General features: G+C 44.2%; 1 protein-coding gene across 3 annotated transcripts in view; it reads left to right on the top strand.

The window, feature by feature from the left end:
- The window catches only part of PIK3CB (phosphatidylinositol-4,5-bisphosphate 3-kinase catalytic subunit beta), an 89,419-nt gene that overhangs the window by 8,821 nt on the left and 54,037 nt on the right, over positions 1 to 26,561 (top strand). For 2 of the 3 annotated variants that reach the window (XR_002437646.1, XM_021393294.1), the window contains exon 1: positions 10,522 to 10,676. The gene's annotated coding sequence lies outside the window, so the exon portion shown is untranslated. Of the gene's footprint in view, positions 1 to 8,623; positions 8,868 to 9,546; positions 9,721 to 10,521; positions 10,677 to 26,561 lie in introns of those variants that run through there. The other variant, XM_021393295.1, reaches the window with a different exon arrangement.

Below are 26,561 nucleotides of genomic sequence, written 5' to 3'. Positions count from 1 at the left end.
GTTAAATTATTAGTGGAAAGCACTAATGTTAAAGAGTTTTAAGAGGCTTTGAGTATGTTTTATGAAGAAATTGCCTTAGGACGGACTTCGTTACATCTACATCACAAACATTTTTTATTACAGTGTGGAGTAAATTAGTTTTTCTATATTGTAGGTATTGTAGGTACTCAATCCATTCATTGTTAATGGTGTGGGGAGCAATGATGGCATTTCTAAGATGCATGATACCTGACACTTTTTGCCATCGTGGAACAACCCTCCGGTCCATACTGTTACTGATTTGTCTTAATTGGAAGTCATCCTTATCAAAAGAACTTGTAAATATAGTTTAGTGATGAGGTAAGGATGTGTCTGAAGCTTCAGCTTAAGTCATTCTGCGTTTATACAAACATAGAGTGCCATCAGAAACTCTGCTGGATTTGCATGAAGTGGTTAAAGGCAGCATGCTCTCTTCCAAGGGTAGTGCGTTGCTGCTCCTGCAGGTTGATGGGATCGCTGTGGCTGGAACCCTCTGCTCGAGGCTGGGAGACAGCATGCAGCAGTAAGGAGACAGACGTATGGGTAGGCTGATCTGTATGTATTTCTATATGTCAGATGAGTACGGGCTGTCATTACACTCGTGTAATGAGTAGTACATTCAAGTCTCGTCCTCCCATAGTCTTTGTGCTGTACCAGTTGAGCAACGTGCTGCTAGCTCCCAGTGGGATGGGTGCACCCACCCTGTGCCATGGTCCTGCCAGGCACCGCTGCACTGCACAAGGCGGGGGTGGGCGTTAGGCTGGCGTCTCCTTCCTTGTGCAGAGGGACATGAGGCTGCATTCCTGGTGGGTAGCTGCAGGGGAAAAGTGAGCGTGAATGCATTTCTTCTGCTGTCAGCGCGTTTCTCCCTGCACGTGGAGCTTACTCATGGACTTCGGTGCCCTAAGTACCTTGACTGAAAAATGAACGCCTTTCAATTGAATGTCATTTCTGGAAAAGCCTGGAAGCCACTGGTCTTTCGGAGAATCTGCTTAGCTTAGGCAGTAACGTTCTTTGAAGCCTGGAGTCAGGAGTTCTATCATTCTTTCACCAAAGATGTTATTTCACAGTATAAAGAAGAATTATGAGCGCAGTGAACTGCTGATTCTTAGGAAAGTGGCAGTGGTGAGCCCGAGCTTTCTCCAGTGGTGTTTGCAACTGATTTAGTCTTTCCAGTGGTTAATCTTCTGTGGGGGAGATAAAAGCAGGGAGGAAGTAATGTGCAAAAACCTTCCTTCAAAACACTTCTTAATGAGCATGGCACATTCCTGTGATATCTGTGATAGCAATCATTAACTCATGTTGCTGGAAACAACTTTCTGAGCAGGATGGGCTCCTTCTGGCATGAGTTTGGCTTTGTGTCTGTGCTAATCAGCCTGTACGTAAAGATAGTCCATACCGGGTGCTGAGATGTACACAATAGTTTTCATGTGGTTGCGATCTGATTTTGCCCTGATGGCCCCAAGTGCTTCATTGGCTGTGCTTTTGACTTCCTTGAGTCACTGCTATCAGTGCAGCAGTTGTGTGGAGGTGGGAAGCCTGCTGAGAGCGGCTGGCCTTGGGGTCTGGAGCTGTGATGCTCAGTGTGCAGGCCCATTACAGAGCACAGAGATTGGGCAAAAAGGGCTGCTGCTGTAAACATGGGGAAAGACAGGGCCTGGAGGAGGTTGTGTGCTGGTATTTCTGCTTTCCATGTGTTGCCCAAACAGGAGTACGCTTTGTGAAGTTTGTCTCAGGTATCAGTTTTGTTGCAACTCCACAGTGAGTTAGGGGAGCTCACTGAGCTTTAAGACAGTCTTCCAACAAGTTCAATTGGAGCCAAATGATCAGTAAACATCAAACCAAGTTAATAATATCCTGTCTTTAGATGCTCCTGTGACTTGCTACACCACAACACTGCACGTGTGCCATTGTTCATGAAAGCCCATCAAAAACTCATTAAAAAGCAGTATGAGTCTGCCACACTTTCAGGTTAGAAGATCAGCTGAGCTTTTTCCTTTTCCAGCAGCTTTGTGTGCAATGAAAGATTTTGCAGATCAGCAGAGACCCTTGGCTCTAGGTAATGTTCAGCACTGCTGGTGTTGTGGCCTCCACTGGGCCATGAGATTGATTGCCAGCGAGACGATTCATTAATGCAGAGAACAATCCAGCTCACCTGCAATTGCTCTTAGCCCCGTGCAGCTAAGAGACATTAGAATAAATAATTTATACCTAGAAAATGTTTTAGGAAATGCACAATTTTCAACAGAGCTGTTGGGTATGAAGGTGAAGTTTTTCCTCAAGCACTTTTCAGAGTGGAATTTAGTGTTGTTTACTAGGAGATCCTCGGATACTTGACCCTAGGACAGTCTCTCCTACAGAAAACCCTTTGGGAAAGCACAAATTCCTATGGAAAATCCCAGATATTTCCTTGGGCAGTTTTCCATTGGGACTGACGGTTTTCAGTCTCCTTGAGGTGATTCAAAAGCCTATCTTCATCCCAGTGATGTCCTAGCTTCTATATGTTCTTCGTTTGGAAGCACGTCCCCTTTTGGTTAGTTTGTGCAGAACCACATTTGCCACTGTTGTGGAGTGTCAAGGATAGTAAAGGAGGAGGAATTACTGGTGTACGCTGAGCAAACAGCACGCATGCCTGAAGCACTACTAAATTCCAAGGGGATTTCCTCCACCGCTCTGAAAAGGGCTGCGGCTTCCCAACACTGCACGCTCACTCCCTGGGAAAAAAATATGTGAAAATACATAGGCTTGAAACTGCAGGGGGAGAGGGGCGGGGTTGAGGGAGGGGAGGGGAATAATGAGCAGAGGGTTTGTGATGGAAAGCCAGAGGTTCATGTAAAGCATCTTCAGCAGTATGGGAAGAACCCAGCATACTTGTGACCAGAATTCGTCTTTTGTGTTTAAACCTATTACCAGAACTACAGTATACTGGGACATCAAGTTACTTCCTTGCACAGGCTGTGAGGCCACCAGAAATATCCTTTTCTGAGTAAGGCTTAATTTATAAGGCTTTTAAAATCTATACTGGGAGATGGGGAAGGAGGATGCTAGTAGTCAGTGACTGGTAAGAAATGCTCCATCAATATTAAACTTTAGGTGCAGAAGAACAGAGGAAGTTGTTTTTTCCACTATCATAGAAGGAAGCAATACCAGTTAAGCCAAGGCCTGCAGCAGGAACACTTACTGGAAATGTTTACATGTTACTTAATGCCTTGACATGCATTATTCAGCTTGTGTAATATCAGCCAGGGTGGAGCAGGGAGGAATGGCTTTGCAGAAGAATGTTTGCTCCCCATGGAATATTTTCCCGAGCATAGCTACCTTTTTTTTTTTTGGCAAAGATGTGCATTCCATGAATAAAAATAAAAAGCTCTTCTGACACATTTTTTATGAACTACTGGAATGTGTTCTCTTGCAAAGGTGACCTAACCTTATCCAGAAAGCTACGGCCCATCTTCGGACAGTGATATCCTATCAGTATGGCCTCATTGTAGAGCAGAACTTCCAAACAAAGCCCTCAGTCATCCCCTTCCAAGCAGGACTGCTACACAGTAAATGGTGGAGCTACTTAAATGGATATGGTGTTCTTCTTGGAAATGAAACCCCACTTTCCCAATCAGAGGCTTATGCAGCAAGTGCCCTCCTGAGAAAGCCGCATCAGAGCGTGCTTCCGTCTCCTGATGTGCCTAAAGGACTTCTTGAACTGCAGCCAAATGGGCTGTGCTGATAAAAAGGCAAGGATGGTTCCTCTGCTCATGTTAGCAATGTCACTGCAACACAGGAGAAGCAGGTAGGAAGGAGAGAGAGATTGGGAAGCATGAAGTTAGGCCAACACCTCTCTGCTTGCCTCTGTGTTTTCTTGGCATCCAAACAGACAGTAGTTTCATGATTCACCTGCTGTCTGATTTGTTTCACTGACAAAGCTATGATAAATAGAGAACTGGCATCATTTGCATAGTTATTTAATCTGACAGGGTATGATTCATAGAAGTGAAGGTCTCAGACTTGTTGTGATAGATTGCCAGACAGAGCGGGTGGAAGAGCCGCATACTTTGATTTGGTTCACCAGCACCTGGAAACGTTGTAAAGACATTTAACGTGAGGCATGGAGTCTTGGAGCCTTGAGGCAGGCTTATTTCGTAAGTTTAAGAAGTTGCAATAATACACTTATGCTGCAACGATTTTTCTTTTTTTTTTTATGGCATCTGGCCAGATTTAGTAACATTGGCTATTTAGGACTAGATGCATGTGTAGCTCAAAGAAACTGTCTAAAATGTCATTCCAAGAAATAACATGAATCTTCCTGATTCAGGCTGCCTGGCCTGTCCTGCGACCAAAGCTTGCATGGAGTGTTGTTGCAAACTATGTACTGGAATTGAGGAGTATTCCCAGAATCTCTTTGGCATTGTTTGTGCAGTGCACGTTAATCACGCTTTGCGGGCACTGTTCTGAAACGCATCAGATGCAATTCTTACTGAGGGTAGGGCTCGTGGCTTGTGATCATGAGAAGCTATATTAACAGAACCGTGAGATGAAAGTGTTTGTTTGTTCCAGCAGTGCTGTGTATGCTTGGTTCTCACTGATTTCAGGATGTCGTCGTAACTCTTTGCACTGACCCTACTGTTGAAGAACAGTTTTATAACAAAAGAAACATTGATATGAATAGATGCTTGTGAGTTAGTGTTAGAGATGTTTATGGACATTTGAGACATTTTAAATAAGAAATCCATAAATACTCTTTGAATGCCTAGCTGGTAGTTACATGTATTTTGATAGCACTTTCAGTACTACTTATGAGTTTCTATTTTTAAAATGATAACATATTCACAAGTGGGAAGAAGCACACACCTGAGATTTAAAATACAGGCTTAAAATAAGTCTATTTATAGCTAGGAGTAGATATTTTTAGGGGAATGATGTCGCATGTAATGCTTGTCCTACAGCTGTACTAGCTTTCTTGTAGTGTGTAATCATCAGTGGGATAGAAGTGATCCTGTTTTTCTGTGTGTTACCAAAATGTTAATGTAGTACCAGTGCTCTCTGGGAGCAGTTACGTACCCCATTTGCGTTCATTTCTTTCTTTGATTTATGCATGCCGTATAACTTGTGGGAGATAAAGGAAGATTTGTTTATGAGCAAGTTGTTCATGATTTGCGAATGGCACATGACCAAATTCAGAAATGATGTTCATTGTGTGCTGCAGGTCAGTAAATGGGTTTGACTCAAAGGGCAGCCACGTTGGTGTCATGTCAGGGCTAAAGACTGTTCTCTCTTATGACAGTTATACACAAAATGAAGTTTTGTTAACCCTGACTTACAGCACTGACGTAAGTGACTGGACAATGAGCTTCTCTAAGCAGGCTCGACAGAACATCAGTTCAAAGACTTCTGCAAGGCTAAACTGAGAAATAGGTCCACCTTCATACATTCCATAGCCATCCATAGCCATTAAAAAATGTGATACGCTCAGTAGTACGCCTGATCACTATTACTCTATTTCTTTTCACAGTTGTAACATCTGTTCTGTTATCAGAACAGCCCTAACAAAAAGGCCAGCCAAAAAATAAATAAGTGAAGGGAGGAGGAAGATAAGTTTCTTTAAACCATTTCTGTTCCAGTTCCCATAATTAATTTCTTCCCTAGTTTTTGCCTCTGGCTGGGAACAGTAATATACCATTAACCCGAGAGATGTGAAACATGCTGTGCAGTGCTTGGAAGGGTGTCAGAAGCTCCTCCTATAAGGATAAGAAGCTATTTTATTGCCTTTTCAGTTGTTGGGCAGTCTAATCCTAGTAAAGCATTTCAGCAAAATGAAACTACTAAGGTAATTGTGAAACCTAAGGGTTGATTTTTGTAATCAGCGTATTGCAAAGATGAATGTAGCTGGTGATATATCTGTATCAAGGCAGGTGTGGCAGCTATTACATTTAAAGTGCTATCTAACACATTAAAACCTGCTGGACATTGAAGCCTATTTTTAGTAAGAGAATAAATAAGCTGGCTGTGCCCTACTTTTTGTCAAAATGTGCCATGGGATCTTTATATTTGATTAGAAAATCAGTAGAAATAACACAAGGGAACTCAGTGTCTCATCTAAAAAGTGGCAATTCTAGCAATTCAGTGCTCCTTTTCATGACAAAAAAAAAAGTTTATATTGGATATGAGGTCAAACTCATACAGTGGGCAGGTGAGAAGCAGCTGGGGGGAGACTTGTCTGTACAATGTGTGAGATTACGTGGAGACGCAAGTCTTGGCTTTATTAGGCACTGTTTGTTCAAGATGCTTTAATGAAAGGTGTTGTGTTGTATGTGTGAATAGAACAGTTGTTCTGTGTTAGGAAACTGGTAAAACTAAAAAAAGTATGGATAAGTATTTATATATAAAAAGAGAAGACAGCAGCAAAGTCAGGCTGCTGTTTCAGGATGCTGTTGCTCTTTGTGAAGGCCTTGCTCTTTCTTACTCTGACCAACTGGTTTTGATCTTTGCTGTCTGTTACAACATGGACGTCCACATGCCTGATGAGCAAGCTGTCTTGTACAGTGTGGCCATACCCAGAAACCCCTGTTTGCCATGAGCAGGTGCAGAAAATAAGCAGCTACACACCAATCCTGCAGTATGCAGTCAGTGACAACTATGCACTTTCAACCAGTTTCTGTACAGGTAAATCATATGAAAAATGTTGCTTTATTACAACAAGGTTAGCATAGAATTGGCACAAATTGATCCAAAATGCCACCATTTAACAAAGTCTACCCAATAACTTCTTACTGTGGCATTTGTGATTTGAAGCAATATAGTGATGTGCCTACTGTTGTGGATGTACAGGACGGGGTAAGGGGGGTTTAGCTGCCAGTACCGGTGTGCTCACAGCTTCAGTCAGAGGGACTCTGGTTCCCCAGGCCATGGCCCAGACCCAGGGAAGCCAAGAGAGGTGGCAGTGCCTGTGGGAGCACGGGCTGTGCTGGTAGGCCAGCAGTGGGTAACTCTGGGGGCTTGGGCTGCTCTCTGGCTGCAGCTGCTCCTGTGTGACAGCTCACCCAGCCCTCGTCAGAGGAGAAAAAGGGAAGGAGCTCAGCCCACTCAGTGACAGCAGCGCTCTGTCTCCCTTAAGGGTACATCAGCTGACTGCTTGTACTGCTGATGTGTTACAGCGGTCAGGAGAGGTCAGGGAGGACAAGGAAGAAGCCCTCTTTTTCTAGTGGCTTTGGGTCATTTCAGTTAGGCTTACAGATTAAAAATGAAAGGCCTCAAGCACTGCATTCAGTAAAGGCACAGAACAAGGAAGTGCAAGGATGAGTGTCTGGGTACCGGTGCCGCTGGCTGTGTGAGGCCCTGCTTCAGATAACAGCTTGCCTCTCTGGCTCCTCTATGCCTGCTGTAGGTTCTCAGAGAACTTTCCACTGAACTTTATACGTATTAAATAACTGTTTAGCAAAGAACTGTTAAAAGCTGCTTGGTGTTACTGCAGGCTGTAGCTTCATCAGCCAAATTCAGCATCCGTTTTGTCTGACATCTGCATTTGCGGTCTGGTACCGAATGTCACTCAGTCCATTATTTGCTGTTGCCACCCTCTTCACCAGAGTCAGTGTGAGAAACAAAAAGCAGCTTATTGTAGAAGCAAATGTGGGTACAATCCTGGAAAAGAGACCAAGGCACTGCACAGAACAGCTTCTGAGGGAATGCTCTGCTTACGGAACTGAGCGAGGCTGAGTTCTTCACCACAGTCATTATCATACAATCACAGAATGACTTGGGTTGGAAGGAACCTTAAAGCCCATTCACTTCCAACCCTCTGCCATGGACACGGACACTACCCACCAGGTCAGGCTCCCAGGGCCCCATCCAGCCTGGCCTTGGATACCTCTACAGATGGGCATCCACAGCTTCCCTGGCCAGCCTGTGCCAAGGTCTCCCTGCCCTCACGGTGAAGAATTTCCTCCTAAATCTGTACACCACAAGAAGTTCTGTGCATTAACTGACCAAGGCTGATAGGTCTATGGATGTTGTGTTGTGTCACGGGGCAGGAGACATCAGCAAGTTGCTGCCGGTACCAGCATTAAAATTGTAGTAAGTGATTTCTAAGCATCTCCTGGCCAGTATTCAGCTGTGTTTTGGATCACTGTCCTTTAGATTTACTAAGCTGATTTTTTTTTTTCTCCCAGAAAAGTTTTTTCTGCTTTAGGCAAAACATCTTTTGCACACCATTTCCACTCACGTTGTTGTCTCCTGTGCCAAGGTCTGCTGCTGCTGTTGTGTGATGTCTGCAGATGCACAGACCATGTGTGCACTGGTTCTTTTTTCTGAACATTGCAGTTACACAGGGCTAAAGTCATGTATACCAGAATGCTGAAAATGACACATTTTCAAGTGACCAAGAATGTGCCCTAGGTGTACAGCTGTTTTGCATGCAAAGACATGACTCAGATACAGCCTTTTTAGACAAAAACCTTTTGTTATACTGAGAACATGTGTAACAATAGCCTGGGGGGGCAGAATAATAGAGCACTTGTTGTTTTGCAAAGGGGGGTGGTGGGAAGAGAATCTAAAAATAAGGAAATTGAATATTTAAACTATATTTAAAACTTCTGTTTCTTTCACTGCCATGTAGGGTATAAAAATGTTTACTTAAGGTGCTTCAGGCGAGTTCCTTGTCCGTATTGCAAGCGCTGTCCATAGCAGCTGCATGTCAGACACAAACACGGGTACGGTGCAAGCTGATCGACTGTAATCTGAAATATGCTGGTAACTGCTGATTGAGATCTCTTCACTCCCACCACTAAGTACTGAGCCATTAAAGCACAGAATGAAAAAGAAATGTGAAGTCTGGAGTACAAACCTACAGAAAACTCCCCGTGAGTGGATTTCACTGAATTCTATTCATAGATGCAGCAGAAGATGTCATTATAAGATGATGTGTAAGCGCTTGTAGCTTTGTACACGATGGGCAATTCACGATGGGCACCATTATGAAGCTGAAAAAATGGCAGTGCAGTGAATATTTTGAAGTTTCTGGATTGTAGCCCCCTGCTGCTTGTACTAAATCACTCTCATCAAAAATGATTTATACTTTACAGGGTCTGGTACGGTCTTTGTAGAACAACACTGTAATGCTGCAAAATCTTGCGTAAATAGCTCTTAAAAAAAAAAAAATTCCTAATCTTTCCAAGAATAGTCAGACGTGGAACCATTTATCATCAGCGAAGCCAACCAGCGAGCCAAGGGCTGGGTATCCAGGCCAAGGCTATTGGAATGCTTGGAGTCAAACCCACAAGTATTAGACTGGTTTGAAAAGTGATACGTCTGGGGCTTCTTGCACTACTGGATTTCATCCATGCCTTATTTTTCAGAACTGTATTTCAGTATCGAAGTAAGCTTTACACAAAAGGGATAAGCAGCTCACTGAGCTGAACTCAGCTCGGTTATAGAGGACGTGATCCATAGAGATGAGATTGTCTCTGTACGGTCTGTGCTCTTACCTGATAAAACAGTTACTTTCATTTTAAATCTGTTGGCTTTTTTTTTTTTTTCCAGGAAGAAAGGAAGTCAGACGGAGTCACCGCAGAGCTGCGGCACAAAGCAGCAGCATGACACTCCAGCACAGAGCTGGTAGTGCCGGGCAGCTGTAAAAGAGCCGGGGAAAGGCAGGCATGAAGGGGAACCATTAACTGAGGCAGACAGCAGGCAGACAGCAAAGGCGCCAGCACGGTAGGAAACGCTTCTCAGTAACTTCTGCCTTCTGTTGAGGTTTGCCTGGATGTGGTATTGCATGCTCACGTTTCGTGCAACATAACATCAATTTAATTTTCCCAAGTTAATGGGGAGACGATTGCCCTTCCCATGGAATTCCAGTCCACCTGTTGTGGTCGGTCTGTTGGTTTGAAACAGATGACCCAGCCTCCCTTGGCTGATCCCTGACCCCAAGTTAATGAATTTTTAGTGCGCTGACAGTGGGTAAGCGGAATTGATGAGAGGTTAAATCCATCTATCTCTCTCTTTTGAAAACTGGAGTAACTGGAAAACGAACGGTGAAAAATCTGTACTGCTCTGACACGGATGCATGGCTGCGGACACAGGGACGGGCCCTGCCGCGGGGTGCTGGGACGGGGTTGCTCACAGTGCCTCACACTGCTGTGCTCGGCGTCTCGCTTCTCGTTTTAGGGCTTACGGAAAGCAGCCGGAGCCGCCTATTTCTGACACGTTCCGTTCTGATGCATTTATCCCAGCAACGCCGGGCCGGGCCGTGGGGCTGCGGACGGACCCCACCAACACGGCGCCAGCTCTTCCCCGCTGCCTCCCCACAGCCGCGTCGGGAACGGTCCGCAGCGAGGCGGCCGGGGCCGGCCCGTCGGAGCGCAGCGCCAAATTCACAGCGCGAGGACCGCGCGGCGCGGCCCGGCCCCTGCAGCGCAGCTCAGCCCCGGCCCTCTCGGGGCCACGGGCCGGGCGGGACGCGCCTCCTGATTGGCTGCCGCCCGCGGGTCGATATTGAAAGCCGCGCCCCGGTTGGCGGCCCGCGCCGGGGGCGGGGCGGGGCCCGAGGGCGAAGCTATCGCCTAGGTAACCCGGCGCCCGCGGAGGCGGCGCGAGGGAGCCGGCCCCGCTCGCTTGGAGCCGCCGCGCTGGCTGGGACCGGGGCTGGAGACGGCTGCTGCTCGGGCCAGGTGGGTGCCGGGGGTCGCGGGTCGAGATTTGGAGCGGGCCGGGCCGGCGCGACCGAGCGCGGCGGGGCTCGGCGGGGCTTCCCCTCGGCTGTTTCGGTCCGTCCCCGCCCCACGGGAAGGGGCACCTCCGGGCTGCGGCGCGTTGCGACACGGCCGTTGCTCAACCCGGCGGGCGGCGGCTCTGCCCTCGCTCTGGCGCGTAGGGCGGCGCGGCGGGAGCCGCAACAAGTGGTCCGCCAGCGTCCCGCCGCCAGCAGCGCCGCTCGGGGCGCCGGGCGGCGCGTGTCGCGTATCGCGCTGTGCTCCCTGGGAGCCGCGAGGAGGAGCGGGGCGGCCGGGCCGGAGCTCGCGCTGCCATCGCGTGCCGAACGGAGCGGGGCAGTGCGCGGGCGGACCCGCCCGGCGCGTGGCGGTGCCGGGAGCCCTCCTGACGGAGCCGGGACCGCCCCGCGCGAGGGAAGCTTCGGGGTTTGGCAGAACTCTCCGCGCTGCGGATCCCTCTTGTCCCCAGACGGACCGACGGGTTCTGCTCCGCTGCAGCTGCGGAGCGCGGCCGAAGCAAACGCCGCGCGCGGCGCCGGGCTCCTCCGGCGGCGCTGCCGGCGGGGCGGGGCGGGGCGCGGCCGTTCGCGCCGCCCGGGATCCGCGGGCTGGATACGGGGTGAGGGCCAACTTCGTGAGAAGCATCTTGCTTTTAGGAAAAGCCGCCTATGAAGAAATAACGTGTTTCAACTCTCGTGTCAAAGCGTCGCGAAGTCCGGGGGAATGCGTTAGGATGGAATCGGTGACCAGGCCGCTGGGGAACGCGGGTCCGGAAATGTCAGCGATGAGCTGCGGGCACAGGAGGGAGCGGGGCGCTGGGACAGCAGTCCCTAGGCAGCTCCTCGCTTGGCCTTGGAATGCATCCGTGTCAGCGATCTTGGGGGTATCAAGAACGCTGTCCTGTGGATTGACCCGCAAACATGCTTAGCTGGGATTTCTGCCTGCAGTTATAGATTTTTAAAAATTATTAAAGAGGAACCGCCCCCGCATATGGTCTTAAAATACTTTTCTTAGTGCGTATTTAAATATCTGTTTTTCTGTCATAAAAATCGCTTCCGTTAAGTCAGGTTTCGCTTCCCCGGAATATCTGATGTCATAGGTTTGCTGGTTCCCCAATTGTCTGTGGAGCTTTGGCAGAACTCCACATTCTGGTGTTCACATTCTCCTGAACAAAAAATAATAAAAATAATCTTCCTTTGATTCCTATGATGTAGCAAGGGGGGAATGTATCGTGCCTCTTCTCGCTGATTTAACTCCTTTCGCTTTCTGGGAAGCTGTGCTCACAGTTAATGTACGTGTGAAGTGTTGCACATTTTCTGTAATGCTGCCTGTGTCTGCAATATGCTCTGTTTGACAGACACGATATTTTCAAAATACAAAATCGCATCGAAATACAAGCTGTTGGAATGTTCTATGTACTGGGACGGTGCAGGGAAAACATAAGCTGCTTTACCTTTGGTTGGAGGTGGAAGCGCGTGCTGGAGCTTGGCTGCTCAGCCTGACAGCTGCGGCGTGTTTCAGAGACAGAGCTCACGCAGCTCGCTGCCTGTTCATGGATCCGGATGTACACGTGGAAACTGCCCTGGGCTCTGTACCGCTTGTCACCAGTTAGCTTACCTGGACGTGGTCCCATGTTGGTGAGCCGCTATCATTTGACGTTATGTTTTATTCAGAGACTGTGATGCTGCTTAGGCTTTAGGTGGATTTTCTGACCTGTTGTGCTTGGTAGCAGCAGAGTGGAAGTTATTCAGTTAACTTCTTACAACTGGCAGTTTTTGTGAAAGCAATGCAGGAGAGAGAACCTGAAGTATGCACCATCTGTACAGGTACATAGGAAGGCTAGCTTGATTGTTTGTTAATGAGTGTTGGTCTTCATGTTGACAGAGCATTAATACCTGTGGTGTCAGAGGCTGCATCTCAGATCTCACTTTGTTTCCCTCAAATGTGAGGAATCCCAAGGGATGAGAAATGTCGGCCTTAGTCCCGAGCACATTAAGCTTTGATTTGTGGTGTTGCTGATGGCCCTCGCAGAGCCGCTCACCGCGTGAAAGCTACAATGTGTTTTGCTGGGATAAGTGCGCCAGCTCTTGTGGCGAATACTGACTTATGTTAGAAGCAGAGCAGGTTTCAAAATTAATTTTAAGAATTCACAATAAAAACTTGTAATCGCGCGGTTCTGCTCTGTGCCACGAGGTCTGTGCCTGCCGTCGGGGCTAACAGTGTGGTGGGGCTGTGACGGGTCGCAGATTGCAGAATCTGCAGTTAGTAAGGCCGAGGCTCTGTGTTTGTACAGTGCCTGAGGTGTCCGCTGCTTTGTGTGCAGCACTGACCCAACTATTTTACAGTCTGTCAATTTTACATGAGTAAATCTTTACGTTTGAAGATTTGGTGGAAGTGCATTCAGGAATGGGCTTCCATTTACATGGGTTACAGCTTCAGGATGAGGCCGCAGTGAGTAAAGACACTGTGAATGTGCTGTGAGCAGAATAATCAGATTTACCTGCCGGCTTCAGAAGATAAAAGAAACAATAATGAAACTGACAATGTCAAAAAAGCTTCCTCTGACAAGAAGTGAGATAGCAGCAATTGCACCACCTCCCATTGATTTGTTTGCTTTGTTTATTGGTTTGGGTTTGGCAGCTGTAGGGAGCCAAAGTTTCATTGCCAGCATGCTGCAATATGTGGCCTCGGGGACTGCCCGCAGACAGAGGACCTGTGCTGTCCTTGGTAAGGTGTCTGCTACCTCCGCTTTGTGGCTTTGGCTGAGGGGAAATGCCCCAAATGTTTTTCAGTTGCTTTATTTATTGATTTATTTAAAGGCATTGAGGCAGATGTGGTAACTTTGTTGGTTTTTCTTTCCCGTTAAAGTTGGAATTAATCAAACAAAAATACTATTTTGACTTTGAGACAAAGTCTACATATATGGGAATATTTTTTCAATCTGCTTTCAAAAGAGCATCAAAATGAGTACTGTAATTACATAAAGTAAGTTTTACATCAAGGTGGTAAACTTCACTACTTTGTTTCTTTCAGAATTGTTAAACACGCATGCTTTTGATAAGCAGTGTTGTTTTAAATATTCTGTATGAAACTGAACTACAGAAAGTCTTCTTCTGCTTCCATACATCCTGATATTATTTGTAGTAATTACTCTGATTTTTAGAAAAGTGTTGTGAATTCTGCTTCAAGCTATCTTTTAAGAAATTCCGTCAGAGATTCCAGCATCCAGTTTTATGCTTGTGCAATTTAGTCTACGCGTTGCTGTAACGCTGAACAGTTTCACTTCTGAAGTGAAGTTGCTAAATGAACCCAGAGTTTTTTACTTCTTCACATTTATTTATTTAGTTTTATTGTTAACAGAAACTTCTGAGCAAGTGTGGTATAGTGCCTTGGGGCTGGGGTGGAGTGAGCTGACCTGGTGAAATAGATCTGCCTCTAAAAACAAATGCTTCCCAAGAGGTCATGAAGAATTGTGGATCTTGCTCATAAAATAGCTGTATAAATGCACTTGTCTGCAGAAACTGTGATTGAATGGTAAAGATATGTCCTGGAATGGAAAAAGAATTTGTGCTGTGGATTTAATTTTTGTGTCTGTATGTGATAGTATATTGCATGAGTTTACTTGTCAGAGGAGGAGGTAAGAAGCTCATGATTTCTGATTTCTTTTTACGTGTCTTACTTGTAATAAGTTCATTTCTGTTACTTGTAGTAAGTTCATTTCTGTTACTGTCTTTTGGAAATTGATTTTTCAGGCATACCAAAGTTTTAGAGTGAGTATTCTAAACTTCTTTTTCTAGTGTTCTTCTGGGACTTTTGTTCCCTTTCTTCTTGTGTCCAATGTAGTAATCAGAGATTTTTGTCAATTCCAAATTAACTGAGCATTTGCCCCTTTTTGGGTCTTTGCTGTACTCCCCTTGCCCCCAGACCACGCGTTGACTGGAGTTAAAAGTGTGCGGGGATGCTAAGATGGGTTCAGTGATGCAGGTCTTGAGGTTGGATCAAATGGCAGCATGTGCATGGGAGCTGAGCTGGGTGGTAGAGGTGGAGAAACACATTCATAGAAGACAGGAGAGTGTCTGCTTTTAGGGATGCTGTCAGTTAATAGGAATTAATAAGAACATTAGCATCTCTTTGGTTTTATCACGCAGTATTGTTATCAAGCATTTGTTATTTTTCAGTGGTTTTGGAGGTCCTTCATTGGTCTGTTTGAATACCCAGAAAGTATATGTAAGCAGAAATGGCGTATTTCAGAAATAAGCGTAGGAATTGTCAGCTGCTCAGCAAAGCTTTTGTGTTGAAAGTGCAATAGTTGCTTTCTGTAGGATGGACTTGACATTTTCAGAGGCTCACAGCACTGCTCTCAGTTGGTTTTATGACACATTTAATTTGCCCGCTCAGCTTGGGCCGGTTTCTCAACGGGATGCTCTGGAAGGTACGTAGGCAGGATTGGCTGGGTCATAAGCAGGGGTTCTTGGCAGAGAAGTACTTCGTGTGATAGACAGACAGGGAATGTACCTGAATGTAACCTATTGAAAGATAACAATAATAGTAAACCAAAAACAAATACTTGCCAAAACTAGGAACAACAGTCAACGGCAGTAATGAGTCCAAATCTAGCAGGAAGTAAGAATTAAAATGTATCTTACACCAGGTGTGAATGTGGAAGCTTCATGAGTCTCATGTGCGCCCTCCTGATGTTGGGACTGAGCCATGATGTAAGGAGGTGAAGCATCTGCAGAGCTATTTTAAGTTGTTTGCTCTTAGCAGTGATGTCAGTGTGAAAGGGCACGTGTCTGTGTGTGGAGGAGAGCTGTCTGCTACTTGAGGAGTGTATTTGGGAATTGGTGTGATAAGTGCTGACTGGAAGGTGGTGAGTAGTAATTGTGAACCCACTTGAGTGAGGAAAAGCATCCTTAGTTTGGCAGATTGTCAGCAGCAAGTGATACATTAATCTTTGGCAAAAAGCTCTTGCTAGAAAAAAAAAAAAGGAAGAAAGAAAAACGAAAAAAAAAAAAGCAACTTTCCGTTCTGGTTTATAACAATAAAAGCGAGAAGAGATTATCAGTCCTTTGCAGGATGATATTGTTCAGCTTCTTTGAAATATCCCTGTCAGAAGCACAGAATGCCTTCGACAAAAGTCCTTTTGTATTTTATTCCAAATAATAACTAAAACCCCCACAACTTTCTAGTATGTTGATAGGCTGCCTCCATCTATGTAACTAACATTTCTTCACTTAATTTTATTATGTTTATACAGTTTCAAATAAAACTTTGTAATATTGCAAAATTTTATATGATATTTAAAGATAAGGGGGTACCACTTCTAAAAAGGTTTTAAAAATTGTGCAGAATGTGGTTAGTGTTCATCCTAGACCAGTTTTGCTTCCCAATGCTTCTGAAGTACTGATTATGCCTATTGGTAGTGTTAGTCATATACTGAAATCATTTTTTTAATTAAAAATGTTTTTTATGTTTGAATTAGATGATATAGGTATGTTGAAAATTCTGCAAAGCCCAAGATAATGATCTATGTGTTTTATCTGAGTAATAATAGAATTTATTTATTTTTTTTACTGACTTGCTGCCTTAAGTATCGGGGTACCATTTTTAAATACTGAATGTGATTCTGCGTAGCTTATTAGAGTTCAGCTGATCCAGGTACATAAAAATCCACTATTTGACTGACTTCTACCTCTCCTAAAATTTCAAATATAGTGCACTGCTTTTCCCGCACCGTTATCTCGACTTCCTTTTTCTACTTCCTTTTTCTGTTTTGGTAGTAGTTTCTACTTTGGGCCCTGTAAATAAGGCTGGTGTATGAAGAGGCAAAGCACCAAGAATAGCAGACAGGTACTTTACAAAAAAAGAAGGTTATTTGTAACTAGCAGTGTTCCCCAGAGGTTGGTGCTGGGGCCAGTCTTGTTCAACATCTTCATCAGTGACTTGGGTGAAGGGATAGAGACCGCCCTGAGCAAGTTTGCTGATGATGCAAGGCTAGGAGGAGTGGCTGACACACCTGAAGGCTGTACTGCCATTCAGCAAGACCTGGACAGGCTGGAGAGTTGGGCAGGAAGGAACCTGATGAGGTTTAACAAGAGCAAGTGTAGAGTCTTGCACCTAGGGAGGAGTACCCACATGCATCGGTACAGGTTAGGGGCTGACCTGCTGGAGCGGAGCTCTGTGGATAAGAACCTGGGTGTCCTGGTAGACAACAGGTTGGCCATGAGCCAGCAGTGTGCCCTGGTGGCCAAGAAGGGGATCTCCTAGAAGGAGTCCAGCAAAGGGCTACAAAGATGAGAAAGGGCCTGGAGCATCTCCCATATAAGGAAAGGCTGAGTGACCTAGGTCTGTTCCACCTGAGGAAAAGAAGACTGAGAGGGGATCTGATAAATGCTTATAAATATTTAAAAGGAGATGGGAGGCAAATGGATGAGGCCAGGCTCTTCTCAGCAGTGTGTAGTGATAGGACAAGGAGCAATGGCCTAAAACTTGAGCATAGGAAGTTCCACACTAACATATGGAAGAACTTCTTTATGGTAAGGGTGATGGAGCGCTGGAACAAGCTGCCCAGAGACGTTGTGGAGTCTCCTTCTCTAGAGATGTTCAGATGGATGCCGAGCTGTGTGACCTGCTTTAGCTTACCCCTAGCTTTAGCAGGGGGGTTGGACTCGATCTCTTGAGGTCCTTCCAACTCCTGTGATTCTGTGATTTGACAGGAATATGAGTTCTTAATGAAAACCGGCATCTACAGGAATGTGGAGACAAAAATCTAGACATAGTATTAAGACCACAGTCAAATTTTTCCCTTATCATTTGTCATCTGAATTTTTAATAATTATATCCAGATCTGCATCAGCAGTGTAGCTTTTGAAATTGAATCCACGTATTGGGTGCTTTCATATTTTGTTACTGCAAAAACACTGGATTCCAAGTCATATCCTCCATAAAATGACAAAGTTGCTCTTCGCCATGAAATGACAGAAGTCCTTATCTGTTTCTACTTTTTAAATAAAGAACTTCAGTCTCTGTAATTTTTCCTTTACTCCATTTTGTTTAATGTTGAAGCTTCCATGTTAATTCTCCTGGGTAAGAAATGCTGTGGGTAGAGCGCTGGCTGGGGACCTGCCGTAATTAGGTTCTGTTTCTAAGTGTGTCACACGGCTGCTGCTGGAGCTTGGAGAAGTTCAGTTATCGCTGTGTGTTCTCATCGGGGCGCTGGGGATGGAGCTGTTTCTTTCCTTTCTTTAGTGTCTTTGCTTAATAAAATTTTATTGCATGTATGTCCTTGAAGATAGGTATTATCTGCAATCACGGACCTTGAAGCACTTAAGATGCTACTATAAGATGAGTGCAAACAGCTAATTGAAAATTACTTTGCTGCTGCTAAGGCAGTTGAAATGCATAGCAGAGAAACCTTGTGTGCTTTAAATTGCAATGGAAAAGCTGTAGATGTATTTTTGTGTGGCCTCAGTTAATAAAAAACAACCACATGTACGTCACCCCATTATGATGAACTGTGCCAGCTGATGCACAGCCTGACTCTGCCTGCTGTGCAAATGTGTTTGGTGAAAGAAAATCTCCTTTCTTGTATTAAAAAATATTTTTTAAATGAGGAATTATTTGTAAAAAGCAGGTATAAGCAGACTGTAGTACAGCAGCTAGGGTCTTTTTAAAGCATGATATTAAAAGATAGAGTATTTAGTATACCGTTGTAATGAGAAAAGAAACGTGACTGATGAACCCCCCTCTGTTTATATCCATTTCCTCTAGTATTCCTGTTCCTATACCTAGGTAGAGGTGTGAGAAGGCAAAGCACTTGTGGCCTTTGTTTCTCACTGCAGCCCATCATTGTAGTGTCCCTATGTTATGTTCTTTTTAAGGTGAATTTCTCACACCAAATTACTGTATTTTCACATCTGTTTGTACTTTGATAACTCTTCAAATTCCCTCATGTTCAAGTACAGATTTTGATGATGCCTGCAGCATTTGATGGATGTTTGTGTCTTCCTATCACTACTTGCAGATTTTTAAAATACAGATACCTCACTGTTGAAGGCTGATTGTTGGCTTATGAGAATGCAGGAGGCTGATTGCCATACTGATAAAGCTCAACGGGCAAGGCCGGTACTTTAGAGACTGATAAAAATGAAATAAAATAAGGGTCTCAGAGCCATACTTAATATAAACCAATTATTATGATGCCGCTTCATTAATTTAATGGACATTGTTGACCTTGATACTTTTGCTACGTTTTAACTCTTGCTTGTGGAGTAATAAAGAGATTTACAAATGTATTTACAGTTTTCTTGAAAGTTGGGTGGTCTTCAGAAACGAGGGCATTCCTGACGCTTTGAGTCCAAGCCTCTGTGTTTTAGTGATGATTGGATTTGGTTTACCCGAATAAATATTTCTTTGGATGCAGCAGCAAATGAAATAGTATAAGTGTTGTTTGATTTTCTGTTTTCTATGATGTGCTTTGCTTTCTGTGATGTACTTGTGAGAAGTAAGACTGGGTTATGGGGGGACTTCCATGTTTGCTTTCTGATTTGTCATGGGAGAGAACTTGAAAGGAAAGGAGTTAAGGGAAATACTATTCAAGTCTTTTCTTAAGACTTGTACCCCTTGATAGAGCAAGTTTTTGTTACCAAGTGTGGTGGTATGATTTTTATTGTAGTTGAACCATTGTACTCCTCCTCACCTTGCCTGTGGACGCGGCTCCGAGTGTTTGCTTTCAGTTCAGCCCTCCTTGGGCTCCTCTTCAGCCTTGTGGTTTTGGAGCTGTTACACAGAAATTTAAGAATGCTGTCTTTTATTCTTTCCACCTTGCTCTTTGTGGTTCACCTCAGCATCAGGAATTACGTTGCAGTTGGATTGTATTGAATATAGGATTGTTCTTGATCTGGTTGGAGCAGATTATCCAGTGGTATCTACATTTGTAATTCACCTGTGGTTGAGCTCTGCCCAGCAGGTCGCTCTCTTTGCGAAGGGTGTGTGTTCCCTGAGCGCTTCTGCTCTGTGCCAGTGTTTCCATCACACAGGGTCAGAGCTACTCAGCTCTTTGTGCAGATGCACAGGCAGTGCACTGAAGGGCATGCTTTGACTTCGGTGAGAAGTCGGTCTGTAGGAAAAGGTGATTCTTTGACCTTCTGAAACTTCGTTAATGAAGGAATCTGAAAAATGCTGCATAGTCTAAGTTACTGTGCTGAGCCTTGCAATTGATGCGAACAAGGGGTTTTTGCTTTCTTTTTGTATCAAATATTTTATAATTCTAGGTAACATATCTACAAGCAGTGTCTACGTCACCGTTTTCAAAACTGACGTTCTGAACCCAATCTAGGTTTGAACTGTTGACTTGATAAGAGAAGGGTTGTTTTGGTCTTCACTTGCTTCTAGACTTCTCACAATTGTGGCTCTTTGATAATATCATACTATGTAACCTCATGCTCAAGTTGTTTGACCTTTTTAGGCTTATTTTTCCTGTAATAAAATGAAAAACAAACAAAAAACCTCCAGCGAGCAGAGCCAGGGACTTGTGGTGGTGTACTTGTGGTGGTGTTCTTCCTGTGTTTGGTACTTAATGACTTTCAGAAATGAACCTGATCTGTTAATTAATATTAGGGGAGGGGCAGAGTTATTGTTGTTTTGTTGTTATTTTTTAAACTAAGTCGGTGATGCTAATTGTCAGCTCTAAGACAAGGGGATCTTAGGTAGTCACACGCTTTTTGTGGATGTAGCAGTTGACTGAGATTAAATCTTCTATGGAAATAGGTTTTGGGAGACTGTCTGCAAATATATCCTGCATTGCAAAAAAATAGTTAATGAAAGCGATAAAAGAATCTGCTCTAAACAAAGATATCAATGCAAAGGTTTGTATTAGAGCCTGTGAAGTGAGGCCCCATCTCGAGTAGTGTGTTCAGTTTTGGCACCTCAGTACAGAAAGGACACGGAGGTGCTGGAGCAGGTCCAAAGAAGGGCAACAAGGCTGGTGAAGGGCTTGGAGAATATGCACTACGAGGAGAGACTAGAGGAACTGGGGATGTTTAGTCTGGGGAAGAGGAGGCTGAGGGGAGACCTCATTGCTCTCTTCAAATACCTGAAAGTTGATTGCAGTGAGAGCGGGGCTGGTCTCACTGGTGACAGGTGACAGGACAAGGGGAAATGGCCTCAAGTTGCACCAGGGGAGGTTTAGGTTGGGTATCAGGAAAAACTTCTTTCCAGAAAGGGTTGTTAAGCACTGGAACAGGCTCCCCCGGCAGGTGGTTGAGTCACCTTCCCTGAATGTGTTTAAAAACCGTTTGGATGTGGTGCTCAGGGACAGGATTTAGCGGTGGGTTGTTAGAGCAGTATGGTTAGGTTGCGGTTGGACTTGATGATCTTCAAGGTCTTTTCCAACCTGAGCAATTCTATGATTCTGTGAAATGTGATTGTCTTAATTTGTCATAGAAAATTAGATCTCAGGGTCACTCACAGATTCATTTCATATTGTAAATTGTTCACTGATTATCACTGTATGGCCCATCTTAAACTCATTCATAAAGAGAACAAAAAGGGAGATCATAAAGCTGCCACCATTTCCAAGACTCGAAGAAAATGTAAGAATTAAGCCAGGAACCGAAACTTGTATTCAGGTATGCTATGGTTTTCTGTTCAGTTCTGCCTGTGTTCCCCCTCTCATTTAAGTGCCTGTGGCTTTGCTGGCGAGCAGCGATGAGCAGGAACATGGCTGTGCTTTCCCTCTTCAGCCCCTGCTCATCCTGCTCCCAGGTTCCCCTTTCAGTTCTGTAGCACGGCTGAGGTTCTTGGAGGGTTTCCGTACACACACTGAGAATCAAGTTTGTATATTCTGGCATGTAATGTGCAACTCTTTTGGTACTCTCGAGTTTTCAGCACCGCAGTATGAAGTAGTAAAGTCTCCACCTGAAAGAGGAGTGAGTGAGGAGCAAGAGCAAATGGAAACACACAGCATTTCATTAACCACTAGAGCTTTGTAAATTTGCTTTTGAGTGCTGGATGTAGCTGAAAATAAACTGCATTTGTTACATGTTGGAGTTTTTCCTCCTTCATCACAACAAGTATCGTTAGTGATGACTTTTAGTTCAGGTAATATTCACTGGATATGTTAGCAATGAAATAATCACAGTTGATATTTATCGTGTAGTAATATATGAAATTAAGCAGCAAGTTGGACTGCCGCAGGACATCTTTGAGGTACACTTAACTGTGCTGCATTAGTTCAGAATCTGTTGCAATCCACTCTTTGGAAGTTGTTTTAATCATGAAGAGCAAAGCCCTTAAAACTGGTGTCGGGAGCAAAGTGGGAAATAGCTTCACAAAATGGTTCGTAACAATCAATTACTGAAAAATGGATTGTTTAGCCTCGCTGTTTAACTCTACTGATGTGCTTTCATTTATATAAAATTAAGTATGCACACTTAAAAAAAGCAGAATTTGGGAAGTAAACAGAAGTAAATTTGCACGGCTTCACCATATTAGGCATTTACTGATGGAATTGGGAAATGAAACTCTGGCATCTGGAAGTACTGAAGAAAACAGGCTGCATGGATCACAGGAAACAGCAACCAAGAGTATTCCTTTTCTTAGTGTTTTCAAGTAACTAACTTACTGCCACAAGATCTTTGCAGAACCGAGATGAAGGCTCCATCTTTAGTTTCTTCATGTAAAACGCAAATAAATGTTTATCGATGTGGTAACTTTTGGATGGCACCACCAGGATTTATTTTGGAGTGCTTCTATGTCTATGAGACAGCAGTGAGAAGAAAATGCTTTACCTAGAAAGGCCATATCTGAAATTGTGACAAAATACTGAGGGCATCTTAAAGGTTTTTCAAAGATACAAAGAGAGAAATCATGGAGAGAGGCTCTGAAAATTTTAGAATGTCTGAATTTAGAATGGCCTTCAGTTCATTAAATGAATATAAGATTTCTTTATCAAAGAGAAGTGATGGGGAGGTATTGTTGTTCCTTAACAACTCTAGCTGACTGAGTGTTCTGTGCTACACCAAATAGCTAACTTCAGAAGTAGGTTTTAGAACAAAGTATGGGCCATAATTGTGCTATGGTACAGGCCCAAAAGAACCAGTGCATCACTCAGGTCTCACAGGTACAGGAATTGCTGTGCTGCTGGCAATTCATACCCCTTCCCTGAGACTTTTGTGTATAAACAGTGATTTTCTATTCTCAAATACTGCCTTAGAGTAATGAAAATCCATGTGAGATCAACCTTTCTTACGGCATTCAATCTATTTGAGTATACTGAGTGACAAAATTTAGCAGTGTGAGCGCTGAGGGTGCACAGTGGTTGCAGACTGGTGGTGGCAGCTCATTAACTGCTGCAGGCACCTCTGTGTAAGTGATGGTAATTGTGCAGGATGATGGATCCTTTTGCCTCTGCCTGCACTGCTCCCCAGTGGTTCAGCTAGCTGAGCCTCCAGCCTTGGAGCCTCACACTGCAGCACGTGCAGGTACGGATTTGTTGAAAGAGGGGCACTGCTGGTGTGATGGCAGAGACTGCAGTTTCCAACTCTTTGCTTCCATATGGCAGATACAGAGAATTGGAGTGAAATACAGCACTGCCTGAGTTAGTTAGTGAGTGGTGGCTCTGACAGGAGGTAGGAGAGCTTGCATCTGTGTACAAATGGGTCTGTTCAATCCAAATGACTTGTTCTTTGTCACCAACTTTGCAGCTACAGAAACAACCAGCTGAGTAATCACTTGTGCCCTAAACTGGACTGGAAGTGGAAATGAGCTGGAAAATGTTACTCAATTGACTCCGTGTTTATGAATCAATATAAAGCAAATCTAAGCACTTGTTTGTGAGTCATCAGAAATCAGAACACTGCTGTTTTTATTTAATGGTCATGTGCAGCCTAGAGCGTTGTGATTTCGAGCTGCCAAGCACCCTCAAATCTAACACGTTCTCATGCCCAGAATCTCTCCAAGGATGTTGTGTATTCTGCAATTGCTGTTATCAACACAGACTGCCATCCAGCCCTCTCCAACACTGACTACGTCTGCAGGGTCTCCCACTCCTACAGAGACTCTGCTAACCTTGATTTCAGCATGCTGCTCTCAGATTCAGGGGATGGTAGATTGGCTAACGGAGACAGAGGGAAAAACTCTTGATCTGGCAGTCTTTTTTTGTTAAGCTTCATTAACAGTGAGGTGTTCTACTTCTGCTTTGCCCAGAGGCATTTCGTTTCAAGGTGGCAGAGCAGAAGAGAAACACTTGAATCATTCTTGGAATTTTTTTTTTTTTAAGTGGTTGGGTTTTGTTTTGTTTGTTTCCTTAGGCTCTTGTTTGTTGATCCTAAATTGCCATCTGAAAGTTACTGCTCTTTTCTCCTTTAGCTGAACGTCTTCCATTGCTCAGTGCCAGTAAGAACTCTGAGTCTTTTGGTTGTTTTATTTACTTTATTGTAAGGGCTAAAGATTGTCATTCCATCATGTCTAGTTCTAAACTAGAATGCATAGCGGGGTTACTGGGTTCCTTAGCCCTAGGTGCCATTGGGATGGATCACCTTACACAGTTTGGATACCAAAGGGAGTTTCACAGCGGTGAGCCATAGCATGCTGAGGCTGTGAGTAGAGTGAACATGGCTGCTTATAAGGGTGAGTCACAGCCACTGGGTACAGAGCTCCTGCTCTGAATCACCCACTGGAGAAACATAACTGTGATACCTGGTTCTTCTTAATGAAGGCGTGTCACCGACTTTAGCTTCAAATCACATTGCTAGTATTATGCATTTAGCTTAAAGAACACTGCTCCACATTTTTTAAAGTTACTCAACAAAATGCTTTGTGGTTTTTGTTTTGTATGAATAAAGGAAAAATAGATCAGAGCTGTAATTGACCTGCAGTTGTGACATAGATCTCTTATACAACTCATTTGGCTTAGAGCTTGGTATCCTGTAGTTTCTGTCTCTGCTTGTTTTGTTTTGTGTTATTATTTTCTGTGGCTATTCTTATGTGATGGGAGCTTGCAGCTATATGCCTATTTTGGTTTGCTTATGAAGATTTTGTGTGAGATAAGTGGGCTTCATAGAACAATCAGTTGTTCTGGATTGTAAAGGGAGGTAGTTCAGAAAAGGCTGAGGCTTTTTTGGTTTTGGTATTGTTTTTGACCAACTATAAACAACGATTAAAGTAGAACATGTAAGACAAAACACTGCTGTGTGTAAAACAGTATGCTGTTCACTATCAATTTAAATATTTTATCTTGATATTAGTGCATAAATAACAGTGCCACCTTTAAGAGATACAAAAACGTTCTCTCCTGTTGAAGTGATCGCAGGCATGGGATGATCCTTGTGTGTGGTTCCATTGCTTTGCAATATCTAGGAGATATTTTTTTCAGATTCAGGCTTTCAGTTGGATTTTAACTTTGGACTGAGCTGTGCAGTGTATGGAAGTTGGAGGTTGCTGGGATGTAACCAAATATGCACTGCGACAAGCTCTTCCTTCTCTGTTTTAATTCCTGACCTTGAGTTGTCATAGCTTAATGACTGAGAGTGGAAGTTCTTGAAGAATTTTCTGCCTATTTGTGCTGAAACGGTGAACTAGGATGGCGAAAAAATATGTTGCTTTCTTTTTCTCAGCATTTTATTCACTGAAAAGTATTTGTTTACAGTATGCTCTGATGGGTTAATCCTTGTCTTATCTCAGACTCAGTAAAATACTAAGTTTCATTATTGCTGAGTGGATGCTATGGGAGCTAACTGAGCTTGACATCCGCTTGTCCAGTCCTTGGTGCTACCGAGAGCATGAAATGCATGAGACAGCTTTGTTGTGGTTGAAGATGTGAAGCAGAAGCTGTTAAAACCATGGCTGTTTGTGTGTATAGCTGTACAAAATGTCTGCTCATGCTTTCAGCAGTGCTCCCGATGCCTCCTTGGCGCCTTGCTCCAGAGTAGGAGATCTGTTGCAGAGAGGAAGATGGCCAGGCAATAGCTGTCTTGCATCACTCAACCCACTCCAGGTTCTGTAACCCAACACACACCTGGAGCATGCTCTCCTGCAAGTGGTTTCTGTGCATGCCCTGCAGAGCTCACGGGAGCCTGTGGGATGGATCGAGGAGCTGTTATAGCGGAGAGGATCACAGGGCCAGCAGCTTAGCCAAATCATTTGTGTGACGTCTTACGTTGGTTCTGAAAGATTTTCAGTGGGGGGAGAAGGGTTGTTTGTTTCTTTTGCTTTGTTTTTGAGTGGCCTACATCCCCAGTGTATAATTGCTTTTGGTTTCAGTTAGATGCAATGCAGAAGTTTTGGGCAATGATTTCTTGTACATTTTCCCACTTTCTTCCCTTCTGGTACAGTTTTTTGTTGTACATTTACAAATGTCTCTATGGATATAAAGAAGTATAGAGGAGATTACTGTGGAGCTGTAGAAAGTTTTATTGTATTGCCACAGATCTTGGTTGCCACCAAACAAATTTGATGATTCTTGAATTATTTTGTAGGATTGTTAAGGGTTTTCTTCAACACACACTGACGATTAACATTAGAAGTGTATCTGTGTAATAAGGGTTTTAATGAAAGTCAATTATTTTGCAAAATGTTTGTTCATTCAGAAGTTGCAAGCTAAGCCAGGCTCTGATTTCTGCTAGGTCCCTGGCATGTTCTGTAGCAGTGGTATGAATGTGGACCTAGGGGCAGGTGCTCAAGGGCTTTGTGGTTTTGGCTAAGGTCACGATTGACAGAGACCCCTGAGGGAGGCCCAGTGCTGATGTCCAGGTGACAGCCCAGGAAAAGGTGTATGCTCATTGGAGCCCAGGTTGTGTTCACTGCTTGAGGCAGTTGCTTGAGTCCTTACGGTCTTTACTCTGT

The sequence above is a fragment of the Numida meleagris genome, chromosome 4 (genome assembly GCF_002078875.1).
Source record: "Numida meleagris isolate 19003 breed g44 Domestic line chromosome 4, NumMel1.0, whole genome shotgun sequence".
Lineage (NCBI taxonomy): Eukaryota > Metazoa > Chordata > Aves > Galliformes > Numididae > Numida > Numida meleagris.
This window is presented reverse-complemented; position numbering and strand designations above follow the sequence as displayed.